Source organism: Syngnathus floridae, chromosome 6 (assembly GCF_059516105.1).
Source record: "Syngnathus floridae isolate MCC-2025c chromosome 6, RoL_Sflo_1.0, whole genome shotgun sequence".
In the NCBI taxonomy this organism is placed as follows: Eukaryota; Metazoa; Chordata; class Actinopteri; order Syngnathiformes; family Syngnathidae; genus Syngnathus; species Syngnathus floridae.
The window spans coordinates 9,373,319-9,387,869 of NC_142418.1; the positions used below are offsets into that span (position 1 = coordinate 9,373,319).

General features: G+C 38.5%; 1 protein-coding gene across 2 annotated transcripts in view; it reads left to right on the forward strand.

Annotated features, from left to right (window-relative positions):
• tspan9a (tetraspanin 9a) overlaps window positions 1-14,551 on the forward strand; it is a 168,393-nt gene that overhangs the window by 23,401 nt on the left and 130,441 nt on the right. Inside the window, exon 1 of one of the 2 annotated variants that reach the window (XM_088377548.1) lies at window positions 5,590-5,805. The exons of the other annotated variant lie outside the window; for it this stretch is intronic. The gene's annotated coding sequence lies outside the window, so the exon portion shown is untranslated. Of the gene's footprint in view, window positions 1-5,589; window positions 5,806-14,551 lie in introns of those variants that run through there. 2 annotated transcript variants of the gene reach the window in all.

Genomic DNA, 14,551 nt, shown 5'->3' on the forward strand with positions numbered 1-14,551 from the left:
TTGGTTTTCAGCCCTGCCACTGACATTTTCACCAGATTTTCTTAATCTGTTGACAATATTTATGGACTGGTTATGATGAAATCAATCAAATTAAATTAAACATATCCCTCAGGCATGCAAGTATTTTGACCTTATTTAAAATGGCATTTTTTTGTTGTGCGAAGTATGTGGCTCCCCAGTAGTGCTGGCAAATAAAGATTGTAGCCCCCTCCATCGTTTAAATTAGGTTTTAGATTTAGGTCTTCAGGATTTAATAGTCGTTTTTCATCATTCAGAGAGAGGTCAAATTTATAGCAATGGCTTTGATTGCACCACAGGCCTTTTTTACACCCAGTGGGCTTTTGTTTGTGAATGGTTGTCGTACTTCCCGCTATTAATCTCACGCCACTGTATGTCAGCGCAAAAACAAATAATCCATGAAACTGATACACTTAAAATGACAAGGAAAAAAAACCTTTACTTTTACATGTTGCCATTCCAAAAGTCGGGACACTGAAAATGTCTTTGCTCTATTATTGTTTTTGTTATTTTTATTTGATTTATTTTTTGCTCAAAGGTTTTAATCCCCACTCCAGGGTGAATGGGCCTATCAATTCCACATGTAAGTGTGGATAAGGCATTGCAGTACAGCTCTCGGGGGGATTTATGGGGGGTATTCAGTGTATAGAGATCTGAGCCTACTACTATGGTCAGTCTGTTCCACTGAACAATTGAATTGGAGCATTCTTCATGATGCCATGAGTTGAATTTCATGGAAATAATTTCTAGAAGCAGCTCAGCTACTGAGTGTGGCCTGAGTATTTCAACTCGGTCATTTGTGGTTTGCATGGCGTTGAATATGGTGGGATGAAATTCAGTTAGTCTGATTTTTGAGGCTATGGTGTTCTGTCTGAGAGGTGGATTGCACCCTTCTGTTGCTGCTTCAGGCGGAGGAATATTTGTGTAGATCCACATAATCACCCACCATGACCACAAAAGATAGATGTGCATGTTTGAATGGGCATCCGACAAGGAGTCCAGTGTTTTTTGAACCTTTTACATTTGGCAACCCAAGTACCACTGTGATGACATAACATTAAATTCGAGCTGCTAATTTAATGGCATAAGTTCCGGTGTTAATCAAAACTATGGAAAATTGTTATTCCTAAAACATACATTTAGTCTTAATGTGAATCACTGTTTTTTCTTGTCATGCAGTTTTTTCTAAGCTTTTAAGAGCTGTTACTTTTTTCACCATATTACTTTAAACATTGAAAACACTTGTTGACTCAATTAGGTGACGCGTTTTTCAATGACTTCTGACCTCAAATGGAATTGTTGTCCTGGCGCTACGGTACAATAGATACGTAAATAAAATGCTAAGGTGACCATGAAAAGTCAAAAGGCACTTTGAGAACTATTGTCTTAGGTGATTGTTTTATGCAAATGTTTTCCTCATGAGACTGTCAAAATACACCAGATTGATACAATTAAAATGAAAAGGAATGCCATGGAATACACAAGCCCCCCCCCCGCCCACCATTCACAAAATTCACACCACTGGTGAGATGCCTTTTGAGATTTTGTCTTATGAAACTAAAAACATTTTCTACCCTGTAATTACCAGCTATATGACAGTTTAATGATCGAGGAAAAGCCCTGCAGGACCTTTGCTGCTCCAAACATTATGAAACACGTCTCAAAGGAAATTATAGAAATTCTGACAATTTGCATGGTCATTTAATTTTGCATGGCAAGTTAACAATGACCCTGATAGCGTTGTTGTTTCCATACATTTTCTGTCAACACCATGTCTCTGGCCCGCTGCAAATTCTGTGACTCCCAATGGTCATTGTGTGGAGTTGTTCAAACCACACAACAGATACTTGGAAAACATCTCTTATGGATCAGGGCATTATTTTACAATGCACGGCAATGCATAATATTATAGTACATAGAGTGCTTGTTGTCAGGTCTGCCGTCTCAGCATTCTAAGTCCCACCCCATTCCCTTGTGAGTGCGTATGTGCAATTGTAGGTTTGGACATTGGCCTATTGCAAGCCAACATCTGCATCTTATCCAACAAATCAGCAGCTGCCTGTTTTTAAGCCAGTCTTGTACTTCATTATTCTGCCATATCCTCAACACTTTTCATTGAGTTTGAGTTTTTTACACTTCTGCCATGTTCTTTGTTCTTTTCCCAGCCTTCTGACAATCCCTTCTTGCACTCTACAATCGTCCAAGCCTCTCCAAAGAGGAGAAGCCGCAGCCTTGTCCACTGTACAATTTAAAGAGTTTGCAAGTGCTTCACAGTTCAATCAAAGTTCTGGCTTTCCCGTGTGGGGCTCAAATATGTTCGCTGTGCTTGCATGACTTTTCATGGGTAGTAAAGCTTCCACCCATGTTCTCAAAGCATGCATGGTAATTAAAAACTACAAATTGTGCCTTACAACCAGAGGGACAGGAGAGCTTGATTTGACCTATGGTAACATGTTTTTATCAGGCCATTTCTTTAATGAAAGTGTAAAACACAACTTCTACACTAAATAGACATCTGACCTCAACCTTGATAAATCATGTGATGTGTATTTGATTTGCTCATGTTACATGTCTTTAAAACAATTGTTGCAATTTAGTGTATAGAGGCAAAGGTAGACTGTCGACCAAATTCAGTCTACATGCAAGCAGCTCCTTGAATTACAAACAAGCATTTGTATTCATCAAAATAGCAGATATTTTGATTTTTATTAACATCATGGACATCATTTCTAGACGTTGATGATGTCCAAAGTAAGAGAATTTAATTTCTGTTTTTCATGGTTACTGTGGTGTTGCAAAAGACAGCTGATGTAACTGCTTTGGTCAAACGCACCGCCTTCAAATCTGGAAGCTGTAATTCTCAGCCAGAAAACCACATTCGTACACAGATGGCACAATATCAATCCGAAATGAAAGTTAGACTAAATGTCCTCAACTATGGAAAAATCCATTCAAAGAATAAGAGGATTCTCATGTTTGGAATTAGATTATATATTTATGGGATGGGGGGGATTTTTGTGAATGTTCCAAACCAGGGATCACCATCATGTTGTTCCACAGGCCTGTTTTAAATATATAGTTCACCAGTGATGGGACATTATGATTTCTTAGGAATGTTAAATGATCATTTGAAAATGTAAGCACTTGCATAGATTTATGTTTTTAAAAAAAAGTGCATATTGACACATTTTGTTAACACCTTGTTAAATCATCGTGAGAACTCTAATATGATCAGTCTTTATATAGATGAATATCATTGATTATAATCACATATCCAACATCCATCCATTCGTCGGCCAGTCCGTCTGTCCTTTGTCCATCTTTAAACAGTAAATTAGCTCATCTACATGCAGTCAATCAAACATTGACCTGATTAATAATAATGAATTGGTCAATTATTATAAGTAACTATAGATGATCAGAGATACTGACCTAGGAATTGAACCTTCACTTTGAAAGATCTCCGTGCACAGGAGCATGACCAGTGCCATTTTTCAAGACATACATTTTCTGTAATTAATGCGGGTCTATCTGGCAGCCATCCAGGTTCATCCCAGACTGGCTATTAAGTCATTAGCCTCCTTATGTTCTTCCATGGTGACTCCCTCATCATGTTCATGCCACTCCTAAAAGAGTAATGGCAAAATCACAATCAGATTATTGCCCCTGCTGTCACAAATTTAGAGGTTATGCATCCTTTTCACTATACCTGAGAATTGTCATTTCCGCAGCGAAAAGCTGCCGCACCAAATAATGGTTGGAAATGTTGTGAGGCTGAAGATAAATTCACAAAGTAAAACTATATGGTAAAAGGAGATCCATGCAATGGATGAAATCTGCATAAACATAAAACAGTAACTTCTGTTTTTCCATATTCAATTCATACAGAGAGAATATTACATGAACAATAACAGAAGAATTTATTGTATTTGCTTAATTTCTGCTTCTGGTTTGTATGACAAATGACAGGCATGGGACCAGCATTCTTATTTATTTCATTGTTTAAACCCCCTATTTATGTGCTTAACACATGGAAACATGTTTTCGGAAAGTGGGTGGAGCTATAATCTAAAGGGAATACATAACTTAAAGACAAAGAACTCACTAACAGCAATGACATGTTTTTGTGTGTAATTGCATTGATAGTTTCACTAAAAACATATTTTGTTAATTATATGGGCTGCAGCATGATTAATGTGACGCTGCCACTAAATGTTTTTATTAGTCAATCGAACAAGATGAACTCTCAATTACTTTTAACAGAGATCATAACGCAACACCCAGATCTTTTGAATTAAATACGGTTTACCACCAGCATCACCATTAGTTTTCAGTGGACAGCCATATTTACTTAATTACAAAACAATCAGGCGTTAAATTTAATGCAGCCTGTAAATATTACTGAATGCATAATGACATTGTTAACAACATAGACACAAGGCCAACGATATAGACAAATTTACCAGATCCAGCTATTTATTTTCTATTGCACCAATTATAATAGATCACGAGATTCATGGGACCGACTGGTCACAGCTGGCTTTGGCCAAGAGGCTGGATGAAATCTGGAGTAGTCACTATAGCTAATTGCTGGGCACATATTGATAAACAAACATTCATATTCACACTTACCTTAAATATATTTTAGAGTAGCCAAATGGAGAGAACATGTAAACTTTACATAGTGGCTCTTGAACCTCTCAACTTGTGAAACAAACATCTTTTCTAAATTAAATTTGATAATGTGACCAGCATTGTGGGAAAACTCTACTTTTGTTTGCTTGAGGTTGGACCACATTCCAAAAACATGCACAGTAATTGTATTGTCCATTTGGCGTGAATGTGAATGGTTGTCTGTGTGTGCCCTATAACTGAATGGTGACCAGTCCAGGGTGTAGTCCGCCTCTTACCCAAAGCATGTGGGTCGTGGGATAGATTCCAAGGCAAAGACTACAGAAAATGGATAGATGTCTGATTACATTTTTTGATTACATCACACTCAACACTGCGATTCGCTGGCGACCAGTTCAGGGTGTACCCCGCCCACTGCCCAAAGACTGATGGCATAGGCTCCTGCACGCCGACGACCCTGGTGCAGACACACGGTTTGGAAGATAAATTGAATGAATGAAAATATTCAAAAATGGAGCAATATCAAATTTAGCATATAGTGTCCAAATTACAGCTGGACCTAATTTTGTAACTAAATTGTATTCATTGTGAAGTTAAATTCAACTTCAGTTCAAACAAAATCTATTCATAGATAATCAAATCACGTTTAAAAATATGCATTTCATAAAACCAAGAAAATCCATCCTTTGCATAACAAGGCCACACACGCGTTACAATTTATTGTGTATTTCATAAAAAGGATTATTGAGGGTTGTATTTTTCATCCTACATATATCATGTCTATATTAATTATATCAAAAAATGTCTATTTACATCTAAAAAATATATATATCCGTCAGTTTTTCCTTGCAGCAATAAAATCCCCCTCAGCGCCCGAGCGCGCCTCTAGGAGTCAGTAAGAGATTAATGTTCCTCCACTTCATTTCCTGCTCGTCCAAGCGCTCAAAGTAGAGCAACTTTCATCATCATCAGAGACGCACAGAGTGCATCCCGAAAGTAAAGAAGACACCCCAAACTGCCAGCCGTAAAAAGGAGTGTCATCCCAACAATAACTGGGACTGCCTGGAAGTCAGCAATCGGATTAAGAGAAAGTTTGTGTTGGCGCTGCGAGGTTGTGCCGTCTGACAGGTTGTTGTGACTACTAACTTGTGGAAGGTGAGCGCAGACTGCTTTTTGGTTTATAGTCGCACACAGTTTTGGCACTATTACTTTTTTTTTTCAAATTGGTGAGCGTTTTATTTCTGATTTTTATAAACTTTGCACCACGTATCAGGTTAAAAAAATATAAAAATAAATAACAGGCTGTCATGCTAAGGATTATGATGATTGCACTTTGCAACGCATACACACCGCTTTAAAATGAGAGCTGTCTAAGTAGGATGCAGTGAATTTCTATTCACTGGCCCCTGTGGTGTTTGTGATTTGACATCAATCACAGTGTTTAAATTTAAATGATTTCTAAACAAATAGTTGATTAATAGCAGCTACTTGATTTCCTCTGAGCTGGCTCCAGTGGGCGACAAGCTATTGTCAGATATTTTATGTCCGATTCAGTGATTTCTTTTCCAAAAACATATTTCTGTGGGGGCAAATTAACCTTATTCACAGAGAAGTAAATTAAATGACATATTTTTCTGGGTTCTTCCAAGGACAGTGCACTATGTTAAAATAAAGCCAATTTGCTGTTGGATTACCCCTTTCCGCCCCGCACCTCAACAAATAAACAGTGATGAAAATAAGATTTCCTCATAATCAATATATGCGTATTTTCTTGGCAGAGGTAGTCAGTATGCCTTTTGTTTGTGCATAGAAAGAGCTGCTGTTTACACTCTAGTAGGAATATAAAGGAATATATTAGAGAAAATGTGATTTCATCCATCCAGGAGAACATCTGTGATGTTAATCTTGGACCCGACAGAAGTCTTGCTCACAAACATTATTGTTTGTTTGCATTCGACTTTGTGTCTGCAGTTTTAAAGAGTTCGGGATTATGTTTTCATGACGGCGAAGGATTCTTTCAGAGTTGTACCAACTGAATTATGACACAGATGGTAAAATAAATAGTTGCCAAGAACTTGTGGGTTGAACTTCAAATCTCATCAAAATTTTTACATAATTTCTCATGTGTAAGCACAACAGAGTCTGTTGTGTTAGTGCAAGTAGATGAGACAACACATTTGCAAGCAATTTGAATTTGTCGCTAAAATTAAAATCTACCTCATCTTGATGAATATATAAAGCAAGGTCAGTGCTTTGGAAGGATGCTACTTTATTTTGTGGTCTGTGATCAAGAAATCTTACAAATGTGTAAATTGCTGAGCCCCTACCTCCATTTAGATATTAGCATCCTCCAGGACCTTGCATATAGTATCATTAACTGGTGACAGTTGTCTGGCCTTGGTGACTTGGTGATTTTTTTTGGTCTTATTATTACACAAAATAAGCACATTTAGATAATACTTTGTGGTCTCCTAAATGTATAAAATATATTTCCGCGTGTATTACTCCTGCATGTCAGACTCTCAATTAATTTGTGCGTCTTTACTCCTCCCCTTCTGCTGTTGATCTTTATGGAGGAGAGAGACACGGTGTACGGCCACATTTTGAGTAGAGGATTATGCTGACTTTGTGCTGTTGGGCATCATTTTGCATTTGCCTTGTACTTGATGTGCAGCAATAATCACAGTCCGAGCCTGGAGATGCTTGCCCTCGGTTTCCTCAGAACAGTTTTGGTTTGTAAAATAAAACAGTAAAAGATCACTCGTATCAAACATGATCATCCATTACTAATAATGTGTACTGAAGTACTTTGATTCCATAACAATTGTAAGTTTTGTTTAGGGAGAGTTTTTCCTGTGGGAAGCACAGGCTGATTCTCCGTAGCGGGAAACAAAAGCTGCAATGTGTTGCTGTCACACTGGAGAGCTCGGCTCTGTGTTCTGGCCCTTCCTGAAAGTTCCCATTCTCTGGGATCCTGGCGCACCAACATCCGCACCGCTCATTCTGCAGGGCCTCACAATAGACGAGCTGTGCTGCTGTATCAACATTTACTCTTCACTTGTTCCCACCCAAAAGATTTAATCACATATTTGCGGGCCAATCAGTTACAGGAAGAGGCTATTTGTGTATGCTGTATGGTAGTTGCCTGCAATAACATTTACAACTTCACTCTTGCAGAAAAGCAGGTGGTATTGTTGCAGTATTATTTGTTTCAAAGAGGCAACATAGCCCGCAAAAGGAAATAGTAGCTGCCTTGGTTGTGCATCACTCAATATATTGGGAAAGTAAATTAGGTAAATGCATCCATTCGTTCTCTGGCATGCTGGAGCACCTCCCAGCTATATTTTTTGATATATGCTTTCACTCTCATCTTTTGCTATGTGGTTCCCTTCTCTGCCTTTGTCTTATTCGTCCCTACCCCCAACAGAATTATTTTACATACCACCATCCAATGCTGCCTAACGAGACTCTCCCATTCCACTACTTTACAGTCCGTAGCCTCATTCAGATGACAAGATGTAATCCACCTGCATGCTTCTAGCTTCGCTATTGTAGGCCACTGTGCATTCTGGCTGCTTCTGGAAGAAAGTGTTCTCTCCCATTTCTGTGGTTACCTGAGAGGCAGTCCTTGGTGGCCTGGCAGCCATCTTGCCCCGAGTTAATGGCAAGCTGCTGCAGCAGGGGATGTTTTTGCTTGCGACATGCGAACATTCTGTCCCGGCCGTTATTTTGGTCTTTTGGCATCGTATTGAACATTTTTGCAACTTATTTGACCCAAAATTTTCAGTTAAAAACATTTTTCGTGTGTGGTTCAAGAATAATTATTTTCACATCTTAAGAAATCGACCACACTGGTTAGCATGCTCGCCTCACAATTCAGTGGTGCAGGGTTCGGTTCAAATTGCCCGTAGATGTGATTGTGAGCATGAATTGTTGTGTGCCCTGCGATTGGCTGGCGATCAATTCAGGGTGTACCATGCCTACTGCCCAAAGACTGTTGGGATTAGTTCCAGCATCGATGCAAAGGTCAATCGGCCTACCATGCTCGAATGACGTGTTGGAATGTGGGCGGAAACTGGAGGAGACCAACACCGGCACAGGGAGAACATGCAAACTCCTCATATGAAGACCAAATTGAACCCTGCACCTCTGAACTGTGACACAAACGTGCTAACCAAGTGTGCCTTTGCGCCCCTTCATTATGTCATGTTGAGCAAAATTTATTACAAATGGTTTCTGTTGAAATGTGTCTCATCTCAATATTTTGGCAATATTTGTAGTAGTTATTATAAGATGTTAGGTCAACCAATTGCTATGGGTCAAGGGTTGCTTGTAAAATTTTCCCCAAGTAATATCACGTTCATAATTTTTGGGATTAGTTTTTGTCTTTGTGTAATGCAGTGATTTTTTTCCTTTCGGCGTCACCGTGAGATCGTTTGTCAATGCTGGATGTGTGTCGTGTGATCTTACACATATGCAGAGGTGTAACTTTCAATTTAGAATAGATGAATTTATCATCAAAACCACCCGAGTGTGAATGTATGAGTACATTAATAATGTAGCCATTGTGAACCATCTTGGAGTGCAAAGAAAAGCACTATGTAAATGTATTATCTTTACAAATAGGACTGTGTGATGTGGGCTAAATTTCACATCTTGTTATTTTTGCCAGCTATTTCGCTAATGGCATGATAATTATACTACAACTATGGGTTCACTAAAAACAAAAAAAACACAAATGTAAAAAAATCACAAAAAAATACAGAGTGAGCCATGAGGCTGTGTGAATAGAAATTACTCCTTCTAGTGTGTGTGTGTGTATAGTTCGTTGCTTCACTGCAAACATACCCGTGGAGCCTGAAAATGCAACTTTGTTTTTCACTCAACAAAAGAGAAATGACAACCATTTGATCCATGGTTACCGGCCAGCATTATATCCTATAGCGGTGGCATGACCTCTCTTGCTTTTCAAGCATTTCCTTCATGCATATCATTGGAGACCACATGGCGACAAAGAAGTCAAAACATTAATATAGCAATTTTGGGGGTTGTGGAAGCAGCAGTGGGTCTCCATATTTTGTTTAAAGTTGTCAAATTTCATTTCAAGTAGGTGTTAAAATTTACTTCTGAAAAGCTTAACTTACAATTCCCATGCATGCTCTGCAAGTCTTCCTCAGCCTAATGCATGCAGGCTGCTTTTAAACACACACACACACGCACACACGCGCGTGCACACACATAACAATAAATATATAGATAGTATATATAAATATACTATCTATATATATCTATATATCTATCTATATCTATCTATAGATATAGTATATATATATATATATATATATATATATATATATATATATATATATATATATATATATATATATATATATGAGCTTGAAGGGAAAAAGAGACCACCCACGGGGGGGTGAGGAGTTCATTTTATTTTTAATATATATATATATATATATATAGTATGCAGTCAAAGTAAAAGATGATACATGACTAAAATAAATATAGAATACAAATAGCCAACAGAAAAAAATATTTAACACTACCACAAACAGAACAACTGAATTCTGGACCACGAGCATTACAGAAATGTCTGTATGAACCCATTCAAGGCCTACGTCGCAAAGACTTCATGGTGTTAGCTGGAGGCAAGAGAAGGGAAGCCAGCAGTAAACTACTTTCATGCAGAAAAACAAGTCTTCTTGTTGTGGTTTTGGTGCCAAAACCTAATTTAAATCAAATTATATCACCTCCTAGCCTCTCACAGTCATGCACTGTTGCCTGTTAAAACTGTTAAATTGCCAGCTAAAGTGCCATTTCTGTCACGTCTGTCTGTTTTCTATTTCCTCTGAAGTTCACGTATGGGGTACACCCTTCCACCGCCTTGCCGAAAGCGGCCACACTCGGCTAAAGTGGGCCTCACTGCTGGAAGTCCGGTGCTCCGAATATTTTCAGCTGCTAATTTAAAATTTCGACAAGCTGACCTCCGGGAGTTATGTCACAATTATTTATCCGTAATTGAGGCACACAGGTCGGCTGTCGACATTTCCTGCCACGGCTGCAACTGAGCTTCTTCGGTGCATTGCCGGCTGGTCTGTTTATTTTGGTTTCCTGCTGGGTACGATTGGACAGTCATTTGAGAGTTCTTGGTCCTTTTACTGTGCATTGTTTAGAACCGATGTCTAGTACAAGTGTCCAGTTTTACATACATGGAGACTCATTCTGATTTCCCCTTTAATTTAGAGCTGTCGGACTAAAGGTTTCTGGTCATGTATTTACATGCCACGTAATCCATTCTGATCTGTCGTTTATTTGCAGATGCTGCCATTTTAAAGTGCGTTTCTGGCAACGCCACTATGCATTATGTCAAGACAAATCATGCACAGATGTAGCTTGGGTGACTTTCGTCCTGATTGGCAAACGGAATACTATATATATACACCACCTTGTGAATCCAAATGAAATTCCATTCGGGTTTTAACTTTTTTTTAATTTTTTTTTTTATTGAGGCGTTGATATGGAGCATTTTTATTCCGTTTGATCAGTGCGATTGATTCTATTTGCAATTCGTGGTTCCATGTACTATTGAGCATGATGAAAATTCATCAATATATTTTAGAATTTCAAATAAAATGCTGGAGGGGATTCACTGTGGCTACACAGACTTTTGATGGTACTATAGCATTCTCTAGCCCCGGTGTAGCGATATCCATGTCCAACAGTTAAGATTGAACTCAACAACCCTTGCTGAGAAAGCAAAGGGATCAGAGCAATTCTTCATCTGCAAGATAGCTAAAGTGCGGTTTCAGTGGTACATTGATGAATAAGTGTTGCTGTCCTGAATCATTAATCAGTTTTGTTCTCTGTGCAATTTACAACCTTGACACTGGAAGAAAAATTTCACAACAAACAAAACAAAACTGTAAAAAAAAAAAAAACAGTAAAAGAGACTACTGCAGTATCCCTGGTAGCCCCACTGCCTGTGAATTAAAGAAAGGTCACATTTCTTATTGCGGCACCTGACCTGGCTGTAAGAGATTTGTCACAGATTATCTTCAAGTGTATAAGATTAAAAAAAAGTAATTCGTAACCAGCCTTGAACCGGTTGCTATGAATTGGTCCTAAGGAAGCCTCATTGGGCAGGCAGAGCTCGCGCTCCACCAGTGCCATGCCAACATGCTAGTCAAAAGCACCTTTGTGAATTGAGCCCTTGGCCTGAGTCCTCAAGTGAACTTTTGAAACGTGATCTTTTCTGTTTTACATTATTACGCTCTCTCTTAACGGTTTACATATGTTGTTTCAACGTGGATAATTCTTTCCTCACCTTTTATGTAAATGAGGGAAGAAGTCAAGATACCCCCCCTTTAAAAAAAAAAAAAAGGCATTAGACTGGCTTTTTCCTCTTATGCAAAAGACGGAAGACCATTTAAAATTGTAAAATATTTTACCACATTTTGAACGCATTTTATATAACCATAAACAAATTAATTGCAATGATTAGAATGTATAGAAAATGTTAAATTCATTGTGGTATTTCTGTACATGAATTTGACTTTAAGAGACGGGGCCTGGTGAGTGGCATGAGATTTTGTCTGATGAAGAGTTGTGGCTGACGGCAGCTTCTGTGTGAGCGTGCTTAGTGTGTTCAAGTGCTTTTCTAGCGTTTCAGAAATAGCTAAAGTGCTAAGTGGGCCTGAATGTAAATGGACTGCACAAAAGAAACCATTGCAGAAGCACAAATGAATTTTGGCCACAACTATAATACGTATTTTGGTGCCACCTGTCAAAATGTAATTGTTGTAATAACTTGCATAGCGGCACAGAAAGCCACTCTGTTCCGGTCTTCTGAGTTTTGGATTATGCTGCGATAAGATGTTTATGGGAAGCAAACCAATCACAAGCATGGTGAAAAAAAAAATACAGGGAACTAAAAACAAATAACTTGACAAGACACAAAGGTTTGGATGGAGTTGATTGGTTGACACAACGGGACCGGGTTGACTAGCATAGGTGGAGATAAAAGCCCTAACAAAAAAGACAGGACCAAAAAAAAAAAACATTACAACAAATAAACCTAAACATAATACAGCCAAAAGACAAATCATGACAGTTGCAGGTAATCTGGTAGTTGCTATTATGAATAAATTATATGCGGCAACGAGCTATTCAGCTGCAGTGCAACATTTTGATGGTGAGATCATTTCATTACAATAGTTCATATATAAAATATTTCAAATGTACAGCATTTTGTGCCAATTTGTGGTTGGAGTTCCCACACTTGAAAACGTCAAAGAATCTCCCTTTATTACCAAATGTGCTTATGTGTAAGCGTGCGCGTGCATGTGTGTGCATGCGTGCATGTGTTTCTTTTTACAGAGGCGCCTCTTCTCATGGAGCACATGCCTTTTCGTTTGCCCCCTTTCCCTTTTCGTATGCATATGTTTTTCATTTAGATTAAAAGATGAGGACTTCAACAGCGTGAGGAAATGTGTGATGACTTATGGGTTTTCTTACCTTAGCAGGGTTGCCAGAATGCCTCCGGATGCAAATACTCATTTCCTACGATTGTTCATCTAACCTTTTAAAAATCTAAACTGTTAATTTTATATGAATATTTGAAAATGTGGTATTTCCAGCCTGTCATTAGTCACGCTGTTATTACATCAAGCGCCAATAGAGAATGAATAATTGATGCCAGACATCAGTTCCATCCCTTTATTTATTTCAGTCACATGGCTTTGTCAGGTGTTTCGCTTAGGAGCCCATTCACTGCGCTCAAGAATAATCAATCAGAAGAATCAATATTTTTGTTTCATAGCATTATTTAGACCTTTGATAACTCCAAGCCAAATCCTCCTGTAATAAGATGTGGGACTAAATAAAACTAACTAAAAAAAACTAGAATATTAGCAACTGTTCTCATTATGATGGACAGAACTGACATTTCATGTTGACACCATTATAAACCATAACATCATTACAAACATACTGTTAATTAGTTTTACCATATTAATATACAGGAAAAATTTATTGTGATCACAGGTGTTCCTGACTGCAGCGTGTCCAAGCATTATACGTTTTTTACAGAGTTGTTTATTTCCATAGGTGCCCTATATAGAAGAGATGTCTTTCATGCCTCGAGATGCACTCGAGATGTTAAATGTGGCATTTTCATTCGAGGGCAATGACCCATATTATTGCCTTGGACAACAGGCGCTGTCTTTCATTGTCACGAAATGAGATTCTTCAGCCAAGCAAGGACACCTCAGCTCCTACACCAAATTTCACACCACACAAGTTGCAGTGTCATGTGAAAGAGAGGGACATTGGCTATTTCTACCCTTGTACACTCTTTTGAGTGTTTTTTTAAAATATAGTATACATTTTATCTAGCTATCGATCAATATGACTGACCTCTCTCTGACCGCTCAGCCAAATGCTACTTCTGCTACCAGATACAAAGGGAATCGAAAGTTACAATATCACTCACTCACTCACTCACTCACTCACTCACTCACTCACTCACTCACTCACTCACTCACTCACTCACTCACTCACTCACTCACTCACTCATGCTCTCTCACTCACCCATGCTCTCTCACAATCTCTGTTTCGTACTCTGTTTTGTACTCTCTCGTGCGCTCAAGCTCTCTCTCATACTCTCTCGTAATCTCACTCTCACATTTACCTTTCTGCTTTGGCTCGTTTTTGTGTTAGCCCATTTGGCTTTGCTCAAACACACCGAATATGGAACTATGATTTGAGCGATTGAATCCAATTTTGAACATGACAATGTGCACTAAAGTCAGGACTACGCCGCTCAACTAAAAGGTTAATAAGGCATCATATGAAAGATGAGACAGCCACTGACTCTCTCTCTCTCATCACC